The 20023-nt window shown below is 28.0% G+C and overlaps 2 protein-coding genes across 7 annotated transcripts in view; one reads left to right on the top strand and one right to left on the bottom strand.

Annotated features, from left to right (window-relative positions):
* LOC129960167 (serine proteinase stubble-like) overlaps positions 1-16188 on the bottom strand; it is a 54437-nt gene extending 38249 nt beyond the window's left edge. The window contains exon 1 of the mRNA XM_056073364.1: positions 15836-16188. The gene's annotated coding sequence lies outside the window, so the exon portion shown is untranslated. The remainder of the gene's footprint in view (positions 1-15835) is intronic.
* Positions 1-20023, top strand: part of LOC129960164 (uncharacterized) — a 155795-nt gene that overhangs the window by 78334 nt on the left and 57438 nt on the right. For 2 of the 6 annotated variants that reach the window (XM_056073360.1, XM_056073357.1), the window contains exon 2: positions 7784-7893. The exons of 3 other annotated variants lie outside the window; for them this stretch is intronic. The gene's annotated coding sequence lies outside the window, so the exon portion shown is untranslated. Of the gene's footprint in view, positions 1-2077; positions 2177-7783; positions 7894-20023 lie in introns of all 6 variants that reach the window. One more of the 6 variants, XM_056073356.1, reaches the window with a different exon arrangement.

Genomic DNA, 20023 nt, shown 5'->3' with positions numbered 1-20023 from the left:
CTGGTGCTACGAGGGCCACAGACGATCGCTATTTGCAGACAACAGCAAAGAGGCATGGAACAGCTATACCAATCTGCCTCACATCTCTTGTAGCAGCCGTTGAAAGGCTGGTATCCAGATTAACTGTGCAGATATTTCACGATGGATGTTGTAAGGAAAACATCCAACAGTCCTCATACTATGCCACTGAAATATAAAATTGAAATGAGCAAGGGCTGATATCATTTGGAGTGCAAGTAAACGGAAGTCTGCTCTTTGCAGATGAATCCATATTTTGTTAACGAACTGAAACGTAAAGATTGCTGTTTGGCTGGCGCCGAGAACCCGGAACCCGATGTTACCTAAACTATATCTAATAAAAAGAGAGATTGGTAGTTATAGTATAAGTAGTTGAGCAGATTTGAATGACCGCGGTGACTTGTATATCGTACTAAGATACTGTTAATGCACGGTTATATAGATATTTTCTTGATCCAAGTTGTCGTGCTTATTTAGGTGCAGTGGGTGACTTCATCATTGACAACATTTGACAACATAGAAATCGATTGGTGAAGAATTACCTATGTGAGGAGATTAGGGCGCGTATAGGTTCACAGTACATTCTTCGGGCTTAAACCAAATACTTGGGATGCTCTAGAGATGTTTATTATTCACTTAACCTGCAACCTCTTAGGATCTCCGAACTCTCTTGATACAATAATACACTTTGCTACCAAATAAATTAATAAACACTATCATTTTAGCATGGAAAGCGCTATCATGCCTGTACAGCTGTTAGCGGTGATCCATATTGAAGCTGAACAATATATTCAAATCGGATGTTAAATTTTTTGGTATGTTTTCTTAGTGTGTATTTTCAAAACTCAAAATAGGCATATTTTTTGTACCTAATTTGTTTTTCCCAATTTCATTAAATTCCAAAAAATTTCAGTTTCGCAACTTTTTGTTTTGTTTTACCTTAATTTTTGAAAGCCACTGTACTTTGTTCAGTACGAATGAAAAAGGCTTCTGACTGAGCAGATATTCTCAACCATCTCCTCTTTTCTTATAAATTGAACCTATAAAGATGATTATTTTTCGAAAATTACAGAAAAAGTTACTTGATTTACTATTTCACAAATTGAATTTTTATGTTTTTTATCCTTCCCGTTGAAGTGTGATTTAGTAATCGGAAGGTAAGAGAATAGGAATTAGAAAAGGAATTCTTAAATTTTTCCCACTCGAAACCTTTTTTAGATCCGAAAAATATTAAGCCCCCCCCCCCGGCAAGTGTACATATTTAAGTAGTACAACGAAATCGCAAACTGAAAATTCGAAGCAATAATATACAAATAGAAATTGAAATACATTCACTTGTAAAACTTAAACGATAGCCTTCTAAATTATTTTTGCTTATTGATAATGAAAAATCGGATGAAATATTTTCCATTCATTTATTTCGAAATTCATGTTCTCTACCCTACTTTGAATCAGGATACTGAATTTAAGAAATCTGTAATTACAACCTTAACTTCATTGAAGGCTCAGCTCGCTTATATGTTTTATGCACGCTAAATTCGAATATAGCTGCAATGTAAAAATATTATCATGATGTAAATTGGAAGTATGTAAAATGGTAAGCTTACTCATGTCGACATGTAACCCAGATAAACGACGGTAATTGTTGTTGAAGCATCAAAATTCAATTTTGTTTGAACTTAATATTAAGGAATCGAGTAAATTTATGATTAATTCGGTTAATTAAGCTTGATTTATCTTTATTTCCTTTCGAGGATAAAATTAGATACAATAAAATAATTCGTTGTAAAACATTATTTACCTGAATAACAAAAGTTAAAAAATGAAAATAAACAATGATAAATATTTCAAATTAGATGATTTCAAATAATTAAAACTCCAGTTCTACTGGAGAATAAACCGATGTGAAAAAAAATCCAAATTTGTCTGTTAGCTATATTTACGAATTAATACTTGTCTAAAATAATTAATAAATATAATTTAACAACACGATTTACAAAATTAACTTTTTCGGCTAATTAATATATATTGATTTTCAAAGGTTGCTTTTCTTTTCCAGTTCTTCTTGAAAAGGAATTACGCAAGGGAAATTGTTTATAAAAACGAAGCCACAAGTAAAATCAAAAGGGATCTGATAACGAAAAAATATAAATGTTTTGTAAGTTCTACTTCCTTTTAAAGTATCCTAAAGAAAAATACACTAATTTAGAAAAGGCGTGGTTAAAAAAAAAAAAACAGCCGTTACGACACTTTGCCTTCAATGATATATTTTGTAACACATCTGGAAAAAAAAAGGGGCACGGTTTCTATTCTTGTTAAAGCTTTCCTGTAACTTTCACTAAGAGTAATGCTAATTTATTTCCTTTTTGCTGTGTCCAAATAAAAGAAAGGAAGTTATTAAATATTAATATTCTTTTCATTTATCAAGAAAATTTATTTTAATTAACAGGATTAAAATTACGCATTCATATTTATAATCCAAAAAGATCTGTCAATCAACATTTAAAAATTAACATTCGCTGTATCCCAATTCCTTGTTTTCTAAAATTTGATTACTTATTCAATTCTTGCTTTTTGACAAATCAAATTTATATATATATTGCCTTTTTTTAAATATATAAAGCTCCTGATTTACCAAGCGAAAATTGGATTCTTAATTTATCGTATGTCTTTACCAATATAAAGGATTTTTGAACCCAAATCCCTTTTCTGCTGTGAATTCATTTGTATGGATGCTCATTTATTGATTCTTCCGGAAATTCCGCCAACTTCATTTATTAGATGTTCGATCATTTTTTCACTTGAAAGAGACATTTATTGAGAAAAATTGGTACAATATATATCAAAATATTTTCCTTCATTTTCTACAACTTTTTCTCATTTTCTTTCAATAAGTCTTGCAACTGATTGTCTTCGAATTTTTTTGGTCCTCCAGGCCATTCTTTGTCATTGATATCGAAGTCACCACTATTAAATTATTGAAACCAAAACCGACAATTGGGACGACAAATGACGGAGCAGCATCGCCATAAGTTTCTAAAAGTGTCTGATGGGCTTCGGCAGCAGATTTCTTCAAACAAACAAAAAAGCAATGAATGTCGAAAATGCAATTTGGAGCGTTCCATGATTGGGGTCTTTATACACTGAATAACTCAATAATACTAAAATGGAAAACTTTCAAAATGATAACAAAGTAATATTAAATTGGTAAAACCCAAAACTATTGTCGTTTATATAGATACTTCGTATGTTTACCAATAGATATCGCTAATTAAAATACATGCAAGCACCTAATAGCAGGTAAATGGTGCATTCTCTCATTTTTCGAGATATTTTCTTATCTTTGTTTGAATTTCTTTGTCGAGAGAAATTTTTATTCCATATTACAGAATAAGAACCAAATATATTAAAATAAAGAATTTATCTCATAAGAGATATAAAAATATGCATGAACTAAAAATGAGGGCCAACGAATTAGCGAAATAAAATGAGAAATTCAGATTAGATTGAGCGAGGGAGGGGACTTAACTATTTATCTACGCTCGCAAGAAATATAAGTGTCGTCGACGAATCAGCGGGTGCGACTGAAGCTAAGAGTCTAGTAAGTCAATCAAAGATTTTAAGTGGCATGTTTAAGGACAGCCACCTATCAGTCCCTTTCCTATAGAGTGACGATATAATACAAATGTTGTGTCTATGCAGAGAGTTGGATGGAAAATTCCTTCAGCTGAAATTCTGAAGTAACCATTTGAGATCACCATGACATGCAATGAAACATTTTACGAGACTGTCCATCCCAAATGTCCCTCGACCACCTTTCGCCTATGGAAGGAAAAAAAAAAAAAAAAAAAACTCGACCCCAAAGAAGAATCCAATACTGATGCCTTCTGTATGAATTATCAAGCCTGCAATTCATGCCTCCGTATTTTACCATTCTTTATCAGATTAATAAACCCTTCAACGTTCAGCGATTTCCTCAACTGTCTTCATCTGAATTCAACAAGATGAGTTTTGCTTTTTTATACACATTTTTTCAACTCCTTGAAACACTTTTAAACACTCTACTCCAAAACTATAAAATTTTATCTTGTGTTTACAATATAATTTTTGATCTTTTCATGCTAAAGTTGCTTATCTACTGAATTTGTGTGTGATGCCAATTCCACAATAGTAAATAGTGTACTTTGTAACTGAATATTGTATATATAATATCCTTTTGTCAAAAGGCTAGTAACTTCAGAGTTTATTAGCGTAGCTAAAGCAATTTTTTCAAGTATAAAACGTTTAATTTTCATTGGTATCCAAATATAAATTTATGTAGTGCACTGATCAACTTTCATCTGATAACATGTATCAAATATATAATCCATAATTTAAAGTCATTATTATGTGCCACTATTTTATATTTCTTTTAATTTAAATTTTAAATGTAAATAAATGTTAATTTTTCATAAATTAGAAATGCTTTGTCATTATTTCATATTTTTATTCGGCTTAGCTTATAAATTTACTTTTGGATCCAGTGATTCGAGTATCGCTATTATTGAATTTTCGTGAATATTTTAATGTAATTGTTTGGATAATACAATGCAAAGATAATTCAAAATGTGGTGTTTAATCACTCAATACTGTGATATCTTGACTGTTTATAATTCAAATTTCCTTAGATTTGAATCCTCACAATAAGTACTAATGACAATCAATAAACGGTGACTATGATTTTTAATATATATATAATATGAATGGAACTTTCCATGGGATATAAAATTAGTAATATTCATGTATTAACATTTTAAACATTTACAGATAGTTATTGTATACGTTTATAATTATCTGTACAGAATTTCAACGACCTTATTAGGAAATTAAAATTTATTTGTCATTAGGTTTTGTAGAATGAGTCATAAAATATTAATGGTGATTTTAATTCTGTAATAATTAGTTAATTCATATCTCGATTTTTTTTTATTTATATATATTGCGCATTTATCAAGATTTTTCATCGTTTTTTCCGAGTTATACTTATTTATTTATTCTCGTTTTCTGTACCTTAATCTCAGTTTATAGATGTATTTGACTTTAAGAGACATTAAGAAGTTGAGTTTGAATTTTTAAGGGAATATCCTAAAAGTATGATCGGGACAAGAAACTATTCTATTACGAAATGACTGTTTTAGTAAGCTTTATTTTAACATTTTATTTATTATTCTTTTATGTTTTGTTCATACACAAACGATTTTAATTGCAAAGTTTTTTTTTAAATTTTAATACAAAAAATACCTGAATAAAAATTAAAACATTGGAAGCAGTGGATATTTACCCAAATGTTTAATGCTAACATTTTACCTCGTTTATGTACCATACTATGAATTTTAGATTTAAAAAAAGTAGAACTAAAATCATTTTTGAGTCTTTCTAATTTAATTAACGCCATTTAAAATGAACATTCGTAGGAAAATTTTTTGACTCGTTACGAATTAAACTATAAGAGAATTTCAGAATATATGAATTCATCGGTCCTTTTTGAATTTCTTAAATAATTTGACTCCGATAGCCAGATTTTGAATTATTTCAATTTGAAAATAAGTTCATGCACTCTTCTTAAAAAAGCAAAAATTCCATTTTTAATTAAATATCATTCTCTGGAGAAATTATTACCATAATCTGTATAATTTTCTTATCAAGTTAAAAATGGGGTACTACAGGATTTACATTTTATTTTAAACTACGGTTATTTTTGATTAAACTAAGTAAAGGATTAAAAGAGAAGAAAATTTTGAATTCGAAATTGTCTTACATGGTTGAGTTAGCATTAAAATAGAATATGCAGTATAAACTAGATCTATCAAGAACAATGGACGGAGAAGACTATACTTGTTCACTTACTAAAGATTTAAAACAATGAAATATGAAATTGGTTTACATTGAGTAAATAGTAGGTAAATTTTTATTACTTGAAAATGTTATCAGACACTATTTGATAATCTATTTGATTTTACTCTAATTAAAGCCTGTAACTGCGAATTATAAAATGCACAAAACGTGGAAATGAAAATACAAATATCTTATGATAATAGTTTATAAATCTGGTAATAGTTTGCACTTATTTCAATTTATTTCATTGCTTACATCTTCTAAACTATACTCTTATTTTTCAGAACTTTTATTATGCATCTTTTGCTTTATAAATTGTTTGAGGAAAAATTTATATTCTTATTTTTGAGTCGAAATGATATCCATACTAATGTAAAAGCCATTTAAATTTGCCGTTGCCTAAATACGATTTTTAAAATTGCATAGCACTTTTTTAACGAACTCAATAATATACGATACAAAATTATCTGTAAAAGGAAAATAAATATCGTCTAAGTGAATTCATGGGTTTTGTTTTGTATGCCTTTTTTCCCTGTTCTGCATATATGCAATAAAAATTATAAGTTATTTTTTCTTATTCGTATGCCAAATAGTGTAAGTGCTCGTATTAATTTCCTGTTGAACTCCTATTACTTGATGAACTATGAAAAGTTTGAGGTAAACATTCATTAATTTTGATATAAAAAATGGAAAACGGTGAAAAAATTTAACAATCGATTTCTTGATAGAGCGGAAAGACCTAACAATCAATTAGCGACCAAAGGTCAATGCTCGAGTAACTTTTAGAGATGTAGAATACGTTCAGATTTCAGAGAGAAGATTCCGAAAAAACTAACCTTATATAAATAAAGATTATCTTCTCTTCCATTACTGTTCTGTGGAGATTATCTCTTGGAGCATTCAAGCGAATCCTTTAAGTAAAAGAAGTTAGGCACTCTAGTTAGTTTTTATGGTGATTTATTTCAGTTTCGGTTCCGTGCTTCTGTTGCCTTATCTGTATAGTGCTATGTATTCACTTTTTAAAAAATGAAGTATTTCAATGAGAAAATGTAACTTTGAGAATTCGGGATGGTTTTTACTTCTCATTTTCTTCACGCAGTGCATTCGAATTTTCTAGCTTTGTTAAATGATCGCAAATAAAGGATATTTATCCTATACTTTAAAGAAATAAATCACTTCTGATTTTCATTCTGATGCCTTAATTTAATAAGACATTTTATAACGTTTTTTGAGACATTTGAGAATAAAAAATTGCGGGGGAATGAATTTTTTCCGAAGAAATAATTTATTCCTTTCCATTTGTAAAATGAGAGGATTTTCGTTGAGAAATGATTCAGACAGGATTTAACCTGTTAACCGGGTAATTAACTCATATTTAATTCGTTTTGTATTGGAATATTTCGTCATACCCAGTTAAAGTATTTTTAACCTGTTTTTTTAAGCTCGTATATGTTTTCTGACAGTTGCATAAAGTTATGCATAATTTTCTCCAGAACAGAGGAAATATAAAAATGAGATTTGTTCATGTTCCAGGTCTGAAATAGCAGTTCGAATTCTTTTTTATAACTTTATGATAAATATGTAGGCCTTCAAACACAATGGAAATTCTGTCTCATATTCTGGATAAATAAATACACTATTTTATTTTTCGTTTATACATTTGAATGATCAGAACCAATTCCTTTTCAATCGCAAATTCCCAGCAAATTTTTCATTAAACGATTAAAATTCTAGAAAATAGCTAAAAGTATAAAAATTACTTTGAGTAACCCGATGTAGAACAAAGTCATTCCCTTCTTCAGTATCATTAAAGAATAAACCCAACTATAATAAGATGTAATCTGAAGATAGATTGAATATAAAAAATAAAAGATCGTCTTTTTTTCTGCAGGCAATAAAGGAAATGAGACCGCCATCATGACAGTATATTACCTCTAACATAACTTTGCCTTCAGACAAGTAAATCGATTGAGAGGGAAAAAATGCATCAGGATTTAAAAGGTCAGAATTATATTCATTTTATTCTGTTTATTATTTTGGTTGTATAACATTGTATAATTTTACAGAAAGTCATTTAAAATAAAATTGGCTGAAAATTGCACCAACAAAATATTCCACAAGCTATATTTTTATATATGTAAAAGGAGTTTAAAATATGAAAACTAATTCCTTTAGACATTGAATTTACTCCTTTCACATGGATAAAGTGGCAAAAGAATAGCATTTATTGATTTCAGAAGTTTTTAAACATCTTCTAAATTTGATATATTACACAAATCGGACTTTCTTGTAAATTTTATTGATCTTAAACTAAGCATGTTTTATCAAATTAAGTTTGCTTAGAATTAGCCGAATAAGGTTCTTCCAACCATAAAAACATATTAAATCAAATGAAACGAAAATTAAATTTTCATCATAAATTAAAAATGATTAAGTCCTATACTTTGAGTCTTAAGAAGCTATACAACTTCAATCTACAATAAATAAGAATGTTTACGTAAATTTCACTATTCCCACCAAAAGAACCCACGAACAATTCTAATCTTTCATCTGTGGGTGTTTTGCATAAACTGACCTCTATTGTGACTCTTCGCGTGTGATTTGATTCACTTGAGCGTAACATATTCTTCAGTGGGATTTCTTTTCATCATTTCGAGCAAGTGTAAGTAGCGTAGCCAGTTTTAAGGATTTCTTATTGAGAATGTGCACAGTTTTGTAACCACTCATTTTTAAGAATGAAAAAAATTCCCGTTGAAAAACGGCCCAGTATACGTAAGCATTATTGTTTCGTTTGGACTACAAACTTTTCAGCATTTATTTACTCTTTGCGCTTAAAGCGAATGAAAATAAAAGAGCGTTGAACTCGCAGTTTCCTAATCTGATAGAAACATCAGCACCAAGAGCTCCAACTCGCAAAAAATACCATATCGGTTCATATGGCTGTGAATTATTACCAGAATTGCGTTGCGTCAAATTTAATTAGTGGATTTTTAACATTAAGCGTTTATTTTTTTTCATAATCTTTATAGTAAAATTCAATTTTTAATAATATGCTGTTGAGATGTAGGAAAAAAAATTCCAAAAGGAAAATGGGTTACGAAAGAGATGAATGAATAGAAGTTGCTTGAGTGAACAAAAAATGAAGATTTTCCGTTTTATTCTTAAGTGCTAAAAACTAGCAACGCTAACGTTTAAACAATCAAAAGTTTTTCATTTGCCAAACCCTTTTATTTAAGAAAAAAGTGAAAGAAATAATTTTCCTCACTGCAAAATGTAATTCCGAATTTAGTTAGGAAAGTTCCGGCTTTGGACAATTAACCCTCCTTCTGGTTTCGAGTTAAATTAATAAAAAGCAAATTATTTTAGTTACGACTTAACCATAATTGAAGCTAAAATTTTTCATAGTAAAAGATTTAAATAATGTCCATTCGATTAAAAAAATCCGATACAAAATGCTGAAGTGATAAGTAAATAAAGTGAAGATTTGAATTCAATTCTTTTTAAAATTAGCATTTATTTTTTAAATCGAATATTACGATAATACATTCATATTTGTAATATAAGCATAACACAATTGTCGTGTTTTATGGCAAAAATACTCTCATAATCTATTCCATTTATAAAATATCTAAGATACGCTGTGTACAAATTCGATCATGGGTAAAACTGATATTCCATGAAAGCTTCTGGATATCAATTCGTGGTTCAGCAGCTCATTTTAAAGTTCTTTTATGAATAAGTTTTATAAGTGAAAGAATGCATGTAATGCTTCAGAATAAAAGTAAAATATTTTTTTATTGACATGGGTTTTAAAACTACTTTTGTAATATTTTTCATGCCAAAAAAAGTCAGTCCAATGATTTTAGAAGGTCGTAAAATTTTGATATGATTCTTATTTTTCTGCTTTAAATGATGTTTTTCTCTTGGGAAATTTCCTAGAAATGGCTAATATTTGGAAAAAGAATAAGATAGCATCATCTTGGGTCGTTTGTTATTGAAAGATATAATATATTTATTAGAAGATCTAAAATGATCGGGGATATTAAATCGACAACCAATATAAAAATATTCTTTTAATAAAATGATTTTTCATTATATGTTTTACTTTTTATTTAAATGCATTTTAACACATTTTATTGTTTTTCAAATTCAAATATCTTCTCGGTAATCTTGGTCATAGGCATAATTTTTAATATATACATGTTTGCAATGTCATGGACCTAATTCAAAATGGTATAATTGATTATAATTATTGCAACAATATTATTCCACGTGTTATACTAAACTTGTGCGGAATTCGGCATATCATTAAATAAAATCGTAAAGCATAAATCTAAATTATTAAATAGCATCCAAGAATATTTCAAATTTTACATACATGAAGTGAAATAAAGAAGTCATCCTCTTTCTTCGTTATTTAAGGTAACAGAAGCATTTTGAAATCGTATATAACTTAAGTAATTTTATTGTTTTAAGTAATGAAACTAATTATTCAAAAACTTGTAAAACATTTCAATAATTGAAGTGAATAAAAATGGTAGAAAATATCGGTTTAAATGCCGAAAATGTTAATATAATAGGTTTATTTCCCTAATATGTTTGATTTTTGTTGTTATATTTTTGTTAAAATTGTGTGTTCTCGATACGATAGTATATTCCTCTTCAGGTAAAGTAACTCAATATATATTTTGGAATAAACCAAAACAGAGCAGATTATTGTTAAAATAAACTAGAAAAATTAAACTCGTTTTCAGGAATATCGATGATGCTAAGTTTTAATACTGATTTGAAACATAAAATATTCTCTTCAGTGAGAAAATTCGACGACATTGATATGCAATATAAAGTAATCTTGGAAATTAAAAATAAATATTTTTTTAGCGTTAGACGTCCCGTAATTACTTTTTTTCACAGTTTAAGTATTTATTTTTAGGATAACATCCCTTTCGAAACGTAGTGTTTTTAACTGAAACTTAGATCTTACATTCCTATTCATATTGCGGTGTCGCATAAATGTGTACCACCTGTAGCAAATCTAAGAAAGAATAAATTATTTGTATGAATACTAACGGCAGCAAGAATACGATTGAAATCTAGGACGCAATGGATCAGCAAACTACGTGAAATATCACATAAATCAAAAGTTTTATCTTTGCTGTGAGATAAAATGCAAAATTTCAAATGAATTACATTGTTCTTGATTAAATAGAAGAAATTCCATCTAGATGGGTTGTTATTTTCCTAATATCTCAGATCTGATTAAATGTAATTCGACTTCATCTCGCCCTCTATCGTGAAATTCTTTCTCTTGCTAAGCTTTGTTTCCTACAATGGGACCTCCTCTATAGTAAATGTTCATGAACATTCAAATCAAAACGAATCACTAAAATAGAATTGAAACAAATAATGATTCACTAACAGGAAAAGATGCATTGTCAAAAACAGAATAAACATTAGCAACAACTTCTAACTGGCCTTGAAATGAGAATACAATGTATCAATATAATATAATATAAAAATTACGGACCTCAGCTCATTGACCTTTGTTAAAATCCAGGATAAAAAATGCTAATATATTAAAGTTTAAGATATCATAACTAATTTTTATTCATACTTAGCTTTATTCGCACATAGAAAAATCTTTCATTTTACATATTAAAAAAAAATTGGTGGATTGAAGCCAAAACAGAAGTTTGATTTAATGTTTTCAATAATGACACAGATCAAATGGGCGGGAATACTTTTAATTTGGCCAAACATTACAGACACCGGTGGGCGATTATACATACTGATTGTCTTGAAAACATTTTCTCGAAAATAAATGAAAAAAGTTAAAATTATGTAAAAACAATTTTGCTTATGGTATATTTTAAAACTCAATTTGATTGTTGGATATATTTAAATGATCTCTTATGAGGTTTGTCATAAGCGATTAATTAAAGCAACGCATTTATCTTATATAATAAAATATACTAACAATGGAATGAAAATCTCCGTTTTGAATACATGTTAAACTGAGAAACGAAGCCAATTAAATAAATTATGAAGAAAAATTTAATGAGCATTTCAAGCATTTAAAAAGAAAGCAAATAACACAAATCTTTAAATGAAAAGTTTCATTGTCTGTCGTGCAGTAAAATTAGGATCATAATTCTTCTTTCAAGAGATTTGAATCTTTGCTGTGCTAAAATAATTTTATAGCAGTGCTTTTTTGTTTCTATTTCATTCCAAACAATATTTTGAGGTGATCTAAAATTTAAATTTAGTACTACAAATTGTCAATGAAAATTTCCTAAAGGTTTTTGGAAAGTTTCCAGGAGAGTTTTTAGATGCACACATATGAAATAATAACCAATACTAACAAAATTTATCTCATGTTAATACATTGGCAAGTTACATTTCGTATTTTGACCTTAGTCATACCGTGGATTGAAGTAAGATAGTGTCTCATGATTTTAACACTTATATATACTTTACTGGGTAATTGAGTAATCTAGTAGCTCATAATGATGACTATAATTAGGATTACTGGTGATATTGTTTGCCGTTACAGTAAACTTGGGTATAAAAAATGTTCTAATCCCCTTCTGTAGAATCTTGAGTCATTCTACAGTATTACTAAAAAACTGCATATATAATAACTGATGACCATTTATCAATGATAACTGATGCCCATTTATCATTGAATCTTTTGTAACCGATAAACTTTTAAACTTGTGAAATAGATCAATGGAATAAGTTTTCACAATTATTTAAAAACAGTAGTCTGAAATGTTTTGTTCAGTTTAGTCTGAATACAACCGTTTATTCTGAAATATTTCAAAAGATCAAACATAATAATAAAGGTATTTAGATTTTATTTCAATGTTAAATATTCCGCATTTTGGATAGTTTCATAAGCTAGGAATAAGCTATTTATAAGCTAGGAAGTAAAATTAGCTGTGTATTATAAGGAATGTGAGTAATGCTCAATATCTTGAATCCGGATACATACAAAAAGCAATGGCGGTCGGGAAACGGTATGTACTTTTTTGAATTTGGCCCTTCTCATTTGTCGATTTCTTACAAATCAAAATAAATTGAATACAAAACATTTCGTTAGGAGATGCCTTCAAAGGCTGGAACCATTGCCTTGATTCATTTCATTAGCTTCTCAATTTTGATCAATCAATTGATACATGAAGTTGAATCAATCAGACACGAAGTACAATCAATTGATATTATACATTAATCCATACATTAGAACTAACTTTATTTATTAGATGTGATTTTTTTTCCCGATTCTAAATTATTTTGGAAGCAAAATTTTATCTTAAACGAATCAAATCATTCAATTAATTTTTGTCCCTATTAATAGTCTAAACGATAAAACAGAATTTTTAAAAACAGAAGTCAGTTTTATTTGAAGATAAAATGAATATCATTGAAATGATGAATGAAAGGATCATATTAATATCATGATCATTTTATATTGATAAAATGAGGTTTAACCACAAAAAAGAAGTCAATTTTTCATAAAATGTGAGACAAAATTAAAGAGATATTCTTTCTTTTGTAACTTGATTACTGATGCAAGGATACTTAGTTTTGTAATAGCATTTTCTTTTATCTAAATACACAATGCGAGGAAATAAAATGAAAACCTTCAAATTGTTTCACGGAACATCCGTGTTTGTCATTGGAACGGTCACTGCTGCTGAAACATATTTACACAGAATGTCGTGACTTATGTATTGAATTTCTCAATAGGACTATGATAATATGTTGCATTAGGGGCATTCATTTTTTTCCGTCGTTAGTTTTTGTTATATTAAGCAAATCGTCATTATATTATAAAAAGAACGAAACATGGAAAATATTTCCTTCATTCAAATGCCGATTGAAAGCATAAAAATTAAACATATAACAATTTATTCATGCCAATGCAAGATATTATATTTTTTAAATATATGAGTATTATTTATATCTTTATGGATAGAAGACAAAAAATTAGAATAAGTTATTTTAATCTGTTTCATCCATTTTAAGATGACAAATTTTTTAAAACATCCAATAACAAAGGCATTTTTTATTGGTTATCGATATTTTTTATTCCAGCTATAACTTGATTGAATTTTTATAATGACATATTATTATGATTTATGCTTATATACGCTATATCTCCCATTCAACATTTAGTACGAGCCAATTATAATTTTTCATTAAATTGATAAGATGAAGATAAATTCTAAATATAATATCTCTTTTATGAAGTCACGATTGATAATTTCAGCCTAATTCTTTTAAATATCTGATATACAATGGGAAAGGTCTGAATCACGTAAAGTAAATAATTCGAATAATATTGCAATTTATTCCTTAAGTCGTTTGAATACTTACAAAAAAGGCATTTAATCTGTTAGGTTAACTCTTTTTAGAGATCAACGGTGCGGGAGGTAGTGCTCGATATCATGAAAGTCAGTTCAAATATGTGACCCACGCTTTGAATGTAAATATAAGATGAAAAAAAAACATGCGATAATCAAATAAGAAAGATTGCATACAAACAAATCACGAAAGATTTATTTTACATCCTGTTGATTTTAATTTAATAACTTTATAATAAATAATTCTTCAGACACAAATTGGATACTGTTTTAATAGAAATATCTTATATTTTTCAGTGATTTTTTTATTATATAAATTACATTTGATTTTTCACTTTAAAGGAAAACTATTTTTGTCTTAAGAGCACTTTAAAACTGAGGTTGTCATAAAATACGATAATTTACAGACTTAACGTATCTACTTAATCACGCATAGCATTTGTTATTGTGGATGGATTGTAGCATCTTCAAACCATCTTTTATGATATTTGGAATGTTCAAATTACATCTTAACATCCTCTTAATCTTTCCAGGAACAAAATTTTAAATTACTGCATACAAAATAAGTTAAATTGCAGCCTTAGTATGCTTATTCAAGTGTGTCCAGAATTGATTTTTGTATATTGGAAATTTTCATCTACAAAATACTATTGCCTTATATTTTGCACTTACAATTTATATATGATCTCTTTCCTTTCCATTTCATTTCAGGGAGTCTTGTAGCATTAATTTCAAATTACTTTTTAGCATGTATTAGATCATTATGAATATTAAAAGTACCAAGAAAACGATATTAATGTAAACAATGGAAGTAGTGAGATTCTTAGAAAATTATAGCTACTACACGCTACTCGGTAAATTTTGAATTCTTGTTTGGTTCTAATGGGGATTTTAACTGACTTTAATGGATGGTTTTCTTTCGGAAATAATAGTGTTCAAAACAACTGATGTGATACACTGTTCTCGTGCTTTTCTCTTGTTCTAAAAGGCTCGTGTTTTGACTTATTGCATATTTAATGCTTGCTGTCTCGCGTCATTGTAATTACATGAAAATTCCAATTCAATCTATTAATCTTCATAGATTTGTTTCTTCTTAATCCAAAAGGTTAGGCATTATCACTTAATAGAATCCAATACAATTTAAGATAAGGAATAATTCGATTGAAATAAACTCCAACGATTAAAAATTATAATAAAATATCATATAAAGGTATATTATCAATTTTATAAATAGTAAGATTAAATCATATTAAAAGTTAAAATAATTGCAGAAAAGCATCGCTAGTTATTTAAATAACACTTCAAGCTTTAAGCTTAATTTAAAATTCTTTGGCATAGTAAAGAATTTAATCCTTGAAGGAATTTGTAGTATTTTATTTTATATATTTTAAAATAAAAACTTGATGTCATTTCTTAAATTTCATAAACTCAGTGCATTGAATGCACTTTGAAGTGGTAATTTTTGGGAATCAACAGAAGGCTTAGGCACAAACCATTTATAAAACAACTTATAATTTAAGTACTTAGAAAGCATATTCATTCATTTAAAGAAGAAAATTATTATCATTATCACTTACCTCAATTGGTAGTAGAAAACTGCTTCTATAATTTGATACAGTATACGAAGATGGACATATTCTTTAAATATTCTAGAATTAATCCACAATAATGTTGATGAATGATCGTATTTTTTTAAAAAGTAAAATGAAGACAATATTATTCCTTTACAATTATATCAAGTGGGATATATATTATGATAGATTCACATAGCCATTTCTAAACATTATTTACAATCTTCATGGTGATCACAGAATTAATTCTTTTATTTTCTAAATAAGTTCCCGTTTTGTTGAAACTTCGAACTGTTGACAAACTGGTTCATGTGTTTAAGTGAACGGTTCGTCCGCTGATGTTACTAACCGCTTGAATGTGTGTGTGAAAGGTTGTAGAAAAAAGAGATCTTCGAAAGGAAACGAAGAGACACCAAGGTTGTCACGCTGGTAGGTTTAGCGCTCTCCTAGATTAGGTTATTTGGCGATTTTTTTCAATTTCTGTAAGAGAACAATCAGTTGCTTAATTTTATAGCATGTCACAATACATTTAAGGAAGTTACAAAATATATTTGTGAAGGAGTTAAATATTTTCCTTGAATGAAACATTTAGAAATTTGATGAAATTTAGACAAGGGACTAGGAGCAAGCATGTGATTTATATTAATTTTTAAAAATGGTTCATGTTAAATAATTTCTTATGGATTATAAAATATAACTCAAAAGAAGGATTTTTACTTAACAGCATTTCTATTTACATTTCATTATGAATATTAAATAAAAAATTTTGGTGGTCAAGTGAAATTAAATGGAAACAGACCCAACTTATATTGTCTACCATTATAAAATTATATTCCAGTTGTTATTTTAAAGATGTATGTGAAAAAATAAGTAGGAAACTAAATCTGATGAAAATTTACTTCTTATTTTGAATTGCAGTTCTCGAAAAGTCTTTTTTTTATCAACCATAAAGAAATCTACTCATATTCATTATATATTCATATAATGTAACATATTTCGATTCCCTATGGCAGAAAAGGTTTCAATAATTTTGTGAATATATAGTGTTTTAAAAATTTATGGAGTTAAGATTACAGAATACTGTATAAACAGATATTGGCAGTTTTTAGTGGGTATGTTAGACCGCAATTTCTTTTATTCAGTATTAAGAGTATCAGCTATGAAAAATGAAGTAAATCAACCACGTTTGTCAACACATAGACTATTCACACTATATTTCTTTATAGATAAATAGCGATGGTTAATCAGATTACTTAATTTATTTTAACCAAAGTCTAAATAAATTTTTCCCTCTCCTATTAAGACAGGCAAAAAATGAATATTTTCGATGAAGTAGTTTCCACTTAAACAAAAATAATGAACATAAAACAGGTCGAAACAGATGAAACTTGATTACCAATACTATCTCCATTTCAAGCAATGCTAAAATCAGATTCGTCAGCATTTGCCTTGAAATTAAAAATTTATATTGTTTAATATAATAAATTTCTGGATATTTGGACAATCGCGTAAGTCTACCTCAAAGTTTTGTGTTTTAATTAGATTCATAACATAATTTAAAAGGATATGAAATTTCCAAGAGTTTGATTTGTGTTCATTCGGTTTCTTCAACTTTCTTTAGTATAATTTATTTATATCTCCGACATACTATTCGATAATTATACCCAGCAGGACAATTTTTGTACGTAGCTATGCTTTTACAATACATTTTTAAATATGTTTACAGCTTTTTTTTTGTTTATCTTTTACATTTGCTGCATTTTGCTCAGAGATTGCCACCAAGATCTTTAGATGTAAATTTTATCAAGTCAGTTGACTTCTGATGGAGGATAATAATAATGAGAGACAGTTATTTAACTATTTTCACAGCTGAAATTTTTCACTTGCTACTTAAAATTATAACTAAAAAATAATGTATTATTTTCAAAAAATATTATTGAATATATTAAGTTTTAATTTATTCCAAATGGAAATATTGCCATTAATGACATAAAATTAAGCATTGGTGCAAAATTAAAAATAATAAGAATGTAATTTAGCACATGGTCATTATAAGGTTTGATTATTGAATATAGCCATATGACAGTAAATGAACGCATCAGTCAGTAGCAGATTCTTCACTGTATTTTGGTAAATTTTTTACCAAGAATATCATCTTTCAATATTATTCTTATTCAATGTCAAATAATGAAAGTCTCTACCAAAGCTTAGCAGAATTATAAACTTCTTTCTTGATAGAGGTCTCATAATTTCAAAACCCTTCTGAATATAAAAAATCTAAGGTCCTCTTTCTAAACATGACAGAGTCACAGAAATTCAACTAACTATTGAAAAAGAACTGTGTGCTGAAAATGAAACTTCTTTGAAGAACCGCAACACAAAATACATTTGTCAGCATGCTTTTCTAGAGCATGGCATGGTCGGAAAAATATAATGTATTTAAAATTAAAAAACAGTATCAAAAATAAAATGTTGAGACAAGATCTTAAGATAAGCTTAAAATAAATATAAATTATTCATTCATTTATACCATCTTTTTTTTTATTTTATCAACGCCTGAAAGGATCATTTATAATATATGTGTACATTATTATATATTCGTAAATAACGGAATTAATTAGATTTGCATCCCGTTTTGAAAACACACATTAATGTCTCATCATTTTCTGAACTATAGATTACATCTAAGATGGGATTCCATCCTATCTTTTGACCTATGACAAATTTACAGCAACATCAATAGATCTTCGATGGAATTCAGTCTTAAATTCTCAATCCTCCGATGTTAGTCATGACTGTGCCCCCAGGGACGGCATAAACCTAAAAAAAGAAGTCTCAAAATTTTTTACTGTAAATGCGATTCCTTTTGAAGTTTCGTGTTGCCGAAAATTTCTATTTGGACAGAATATTGTGTTAAGTGGCTCTAATAGAATTCAATTTTAGAAATGTCAAGGATTTTAATAGAAATGTTTTATTAATATATATTGTTCCCAAAATTACTTTGAAATGTTTTTACCAAACCTAAATAGTGTTAAATAATATGATTAAATTTTAAAACAAAATTTAAAAAAATATTTACTGAATTTTTGCGATAGTAATAGATTTGCAAAATTAGAAGATAATTTGATTTCTGTAAATTTCAGATTCAAGTGTAATTTCAGATTCTGTTCAATTTATTAGAATTTTGCCGCTTCATTTCTGCTGAAAATCAAAATTGTTGCATTAACAGTTAAGAGCATATCTGAGCTGAAAACTAGGTTTCAATAAGAATAATATGTTGAATTTTAAATTCATTGTCAGGGAATAAATTTATTGCTGAATTATGAAATTTCAAATAAAAAATAACGCACAGTTTAAAGGAGCAGATTCTGAATATTGGCATAAAATTGTTTTATTAAAATTCAGTAAGAAATTACAAAATCTAAATAGTGCAATTTAGTCTCCATTTAGAAATTTTGTTCATGGATAATGTAATGATTTCCAAAAAGATCTGCTTCCGCTCTTTCCTACCAGAATTGGGGGAAAGAATTTTTTTAAATATTTATTCACATTTTTTTAATTGTGTTTCTAAGACAAAGTTTTTACTGCACCACTTGGAAAGTAATTAGCTTAGTTTTTGTCTCTACACATAATTAAGTCCCTCACATACTATTGTAAAGAAGTTCTTCGAAATTCCTTACGATAGGATGTTATTTTTAAAAAAAGAGCATTCAGAAATTGGAAAAATCACTAACTTTATCTGATCAAGTGCTATTGCTTTGTTTAAAAAATCAGCTCTATGCGATGGTCATTTCAATTTTAGAAAACCAATACGAAATCAAGATAATTTTCACTTACGCACTAATTATATTCGCATCATTTTTCAACTGCTTTTTATTTTTTTTATGTTTAAATGGCGATAAAACCAAAACGTATCCTAAAACAACAAGCAACTAAGTATTAGTTGGTATGCACAGATACATTTCTGAGTTTGAGAAATAAATTTTGGAATTTTTTTGCATTTCATTTATTCAGTATTATAACCAATAAAGCGAAAATATCCTCATCATTAGGTATTGCTTTGACAGAACACCTTTTTAAACAGTGTAAAATAAATATTATTAGCATCGAGTTTGAAGACTGACTATACATGTTTAAAACGTTCACTTTAAGAAAACTATTAAACAACTTTTCTTCATATAAAATTGACTGATA

The sequence above is a fragment of the Argiope bruennichi genome, chromosome X2 (genome assembly GCF_947563725.1).
Source record: "Argiope bruennichi chromosome X2, qqArgBrue1.1, whole genome shotgun sequence".
Taxonomy (NCBI): Eukaryota; Metazoa; Arthropoda; class Arachnida; order Araneae; family Araneidae; genus Argiope; species Argiope bruennichi.
The sequence above is the reverse complement of the archived record's forward strand: the minus strand, read 5'-3'. Positions and strand labels throughout refer to the sequence as shown.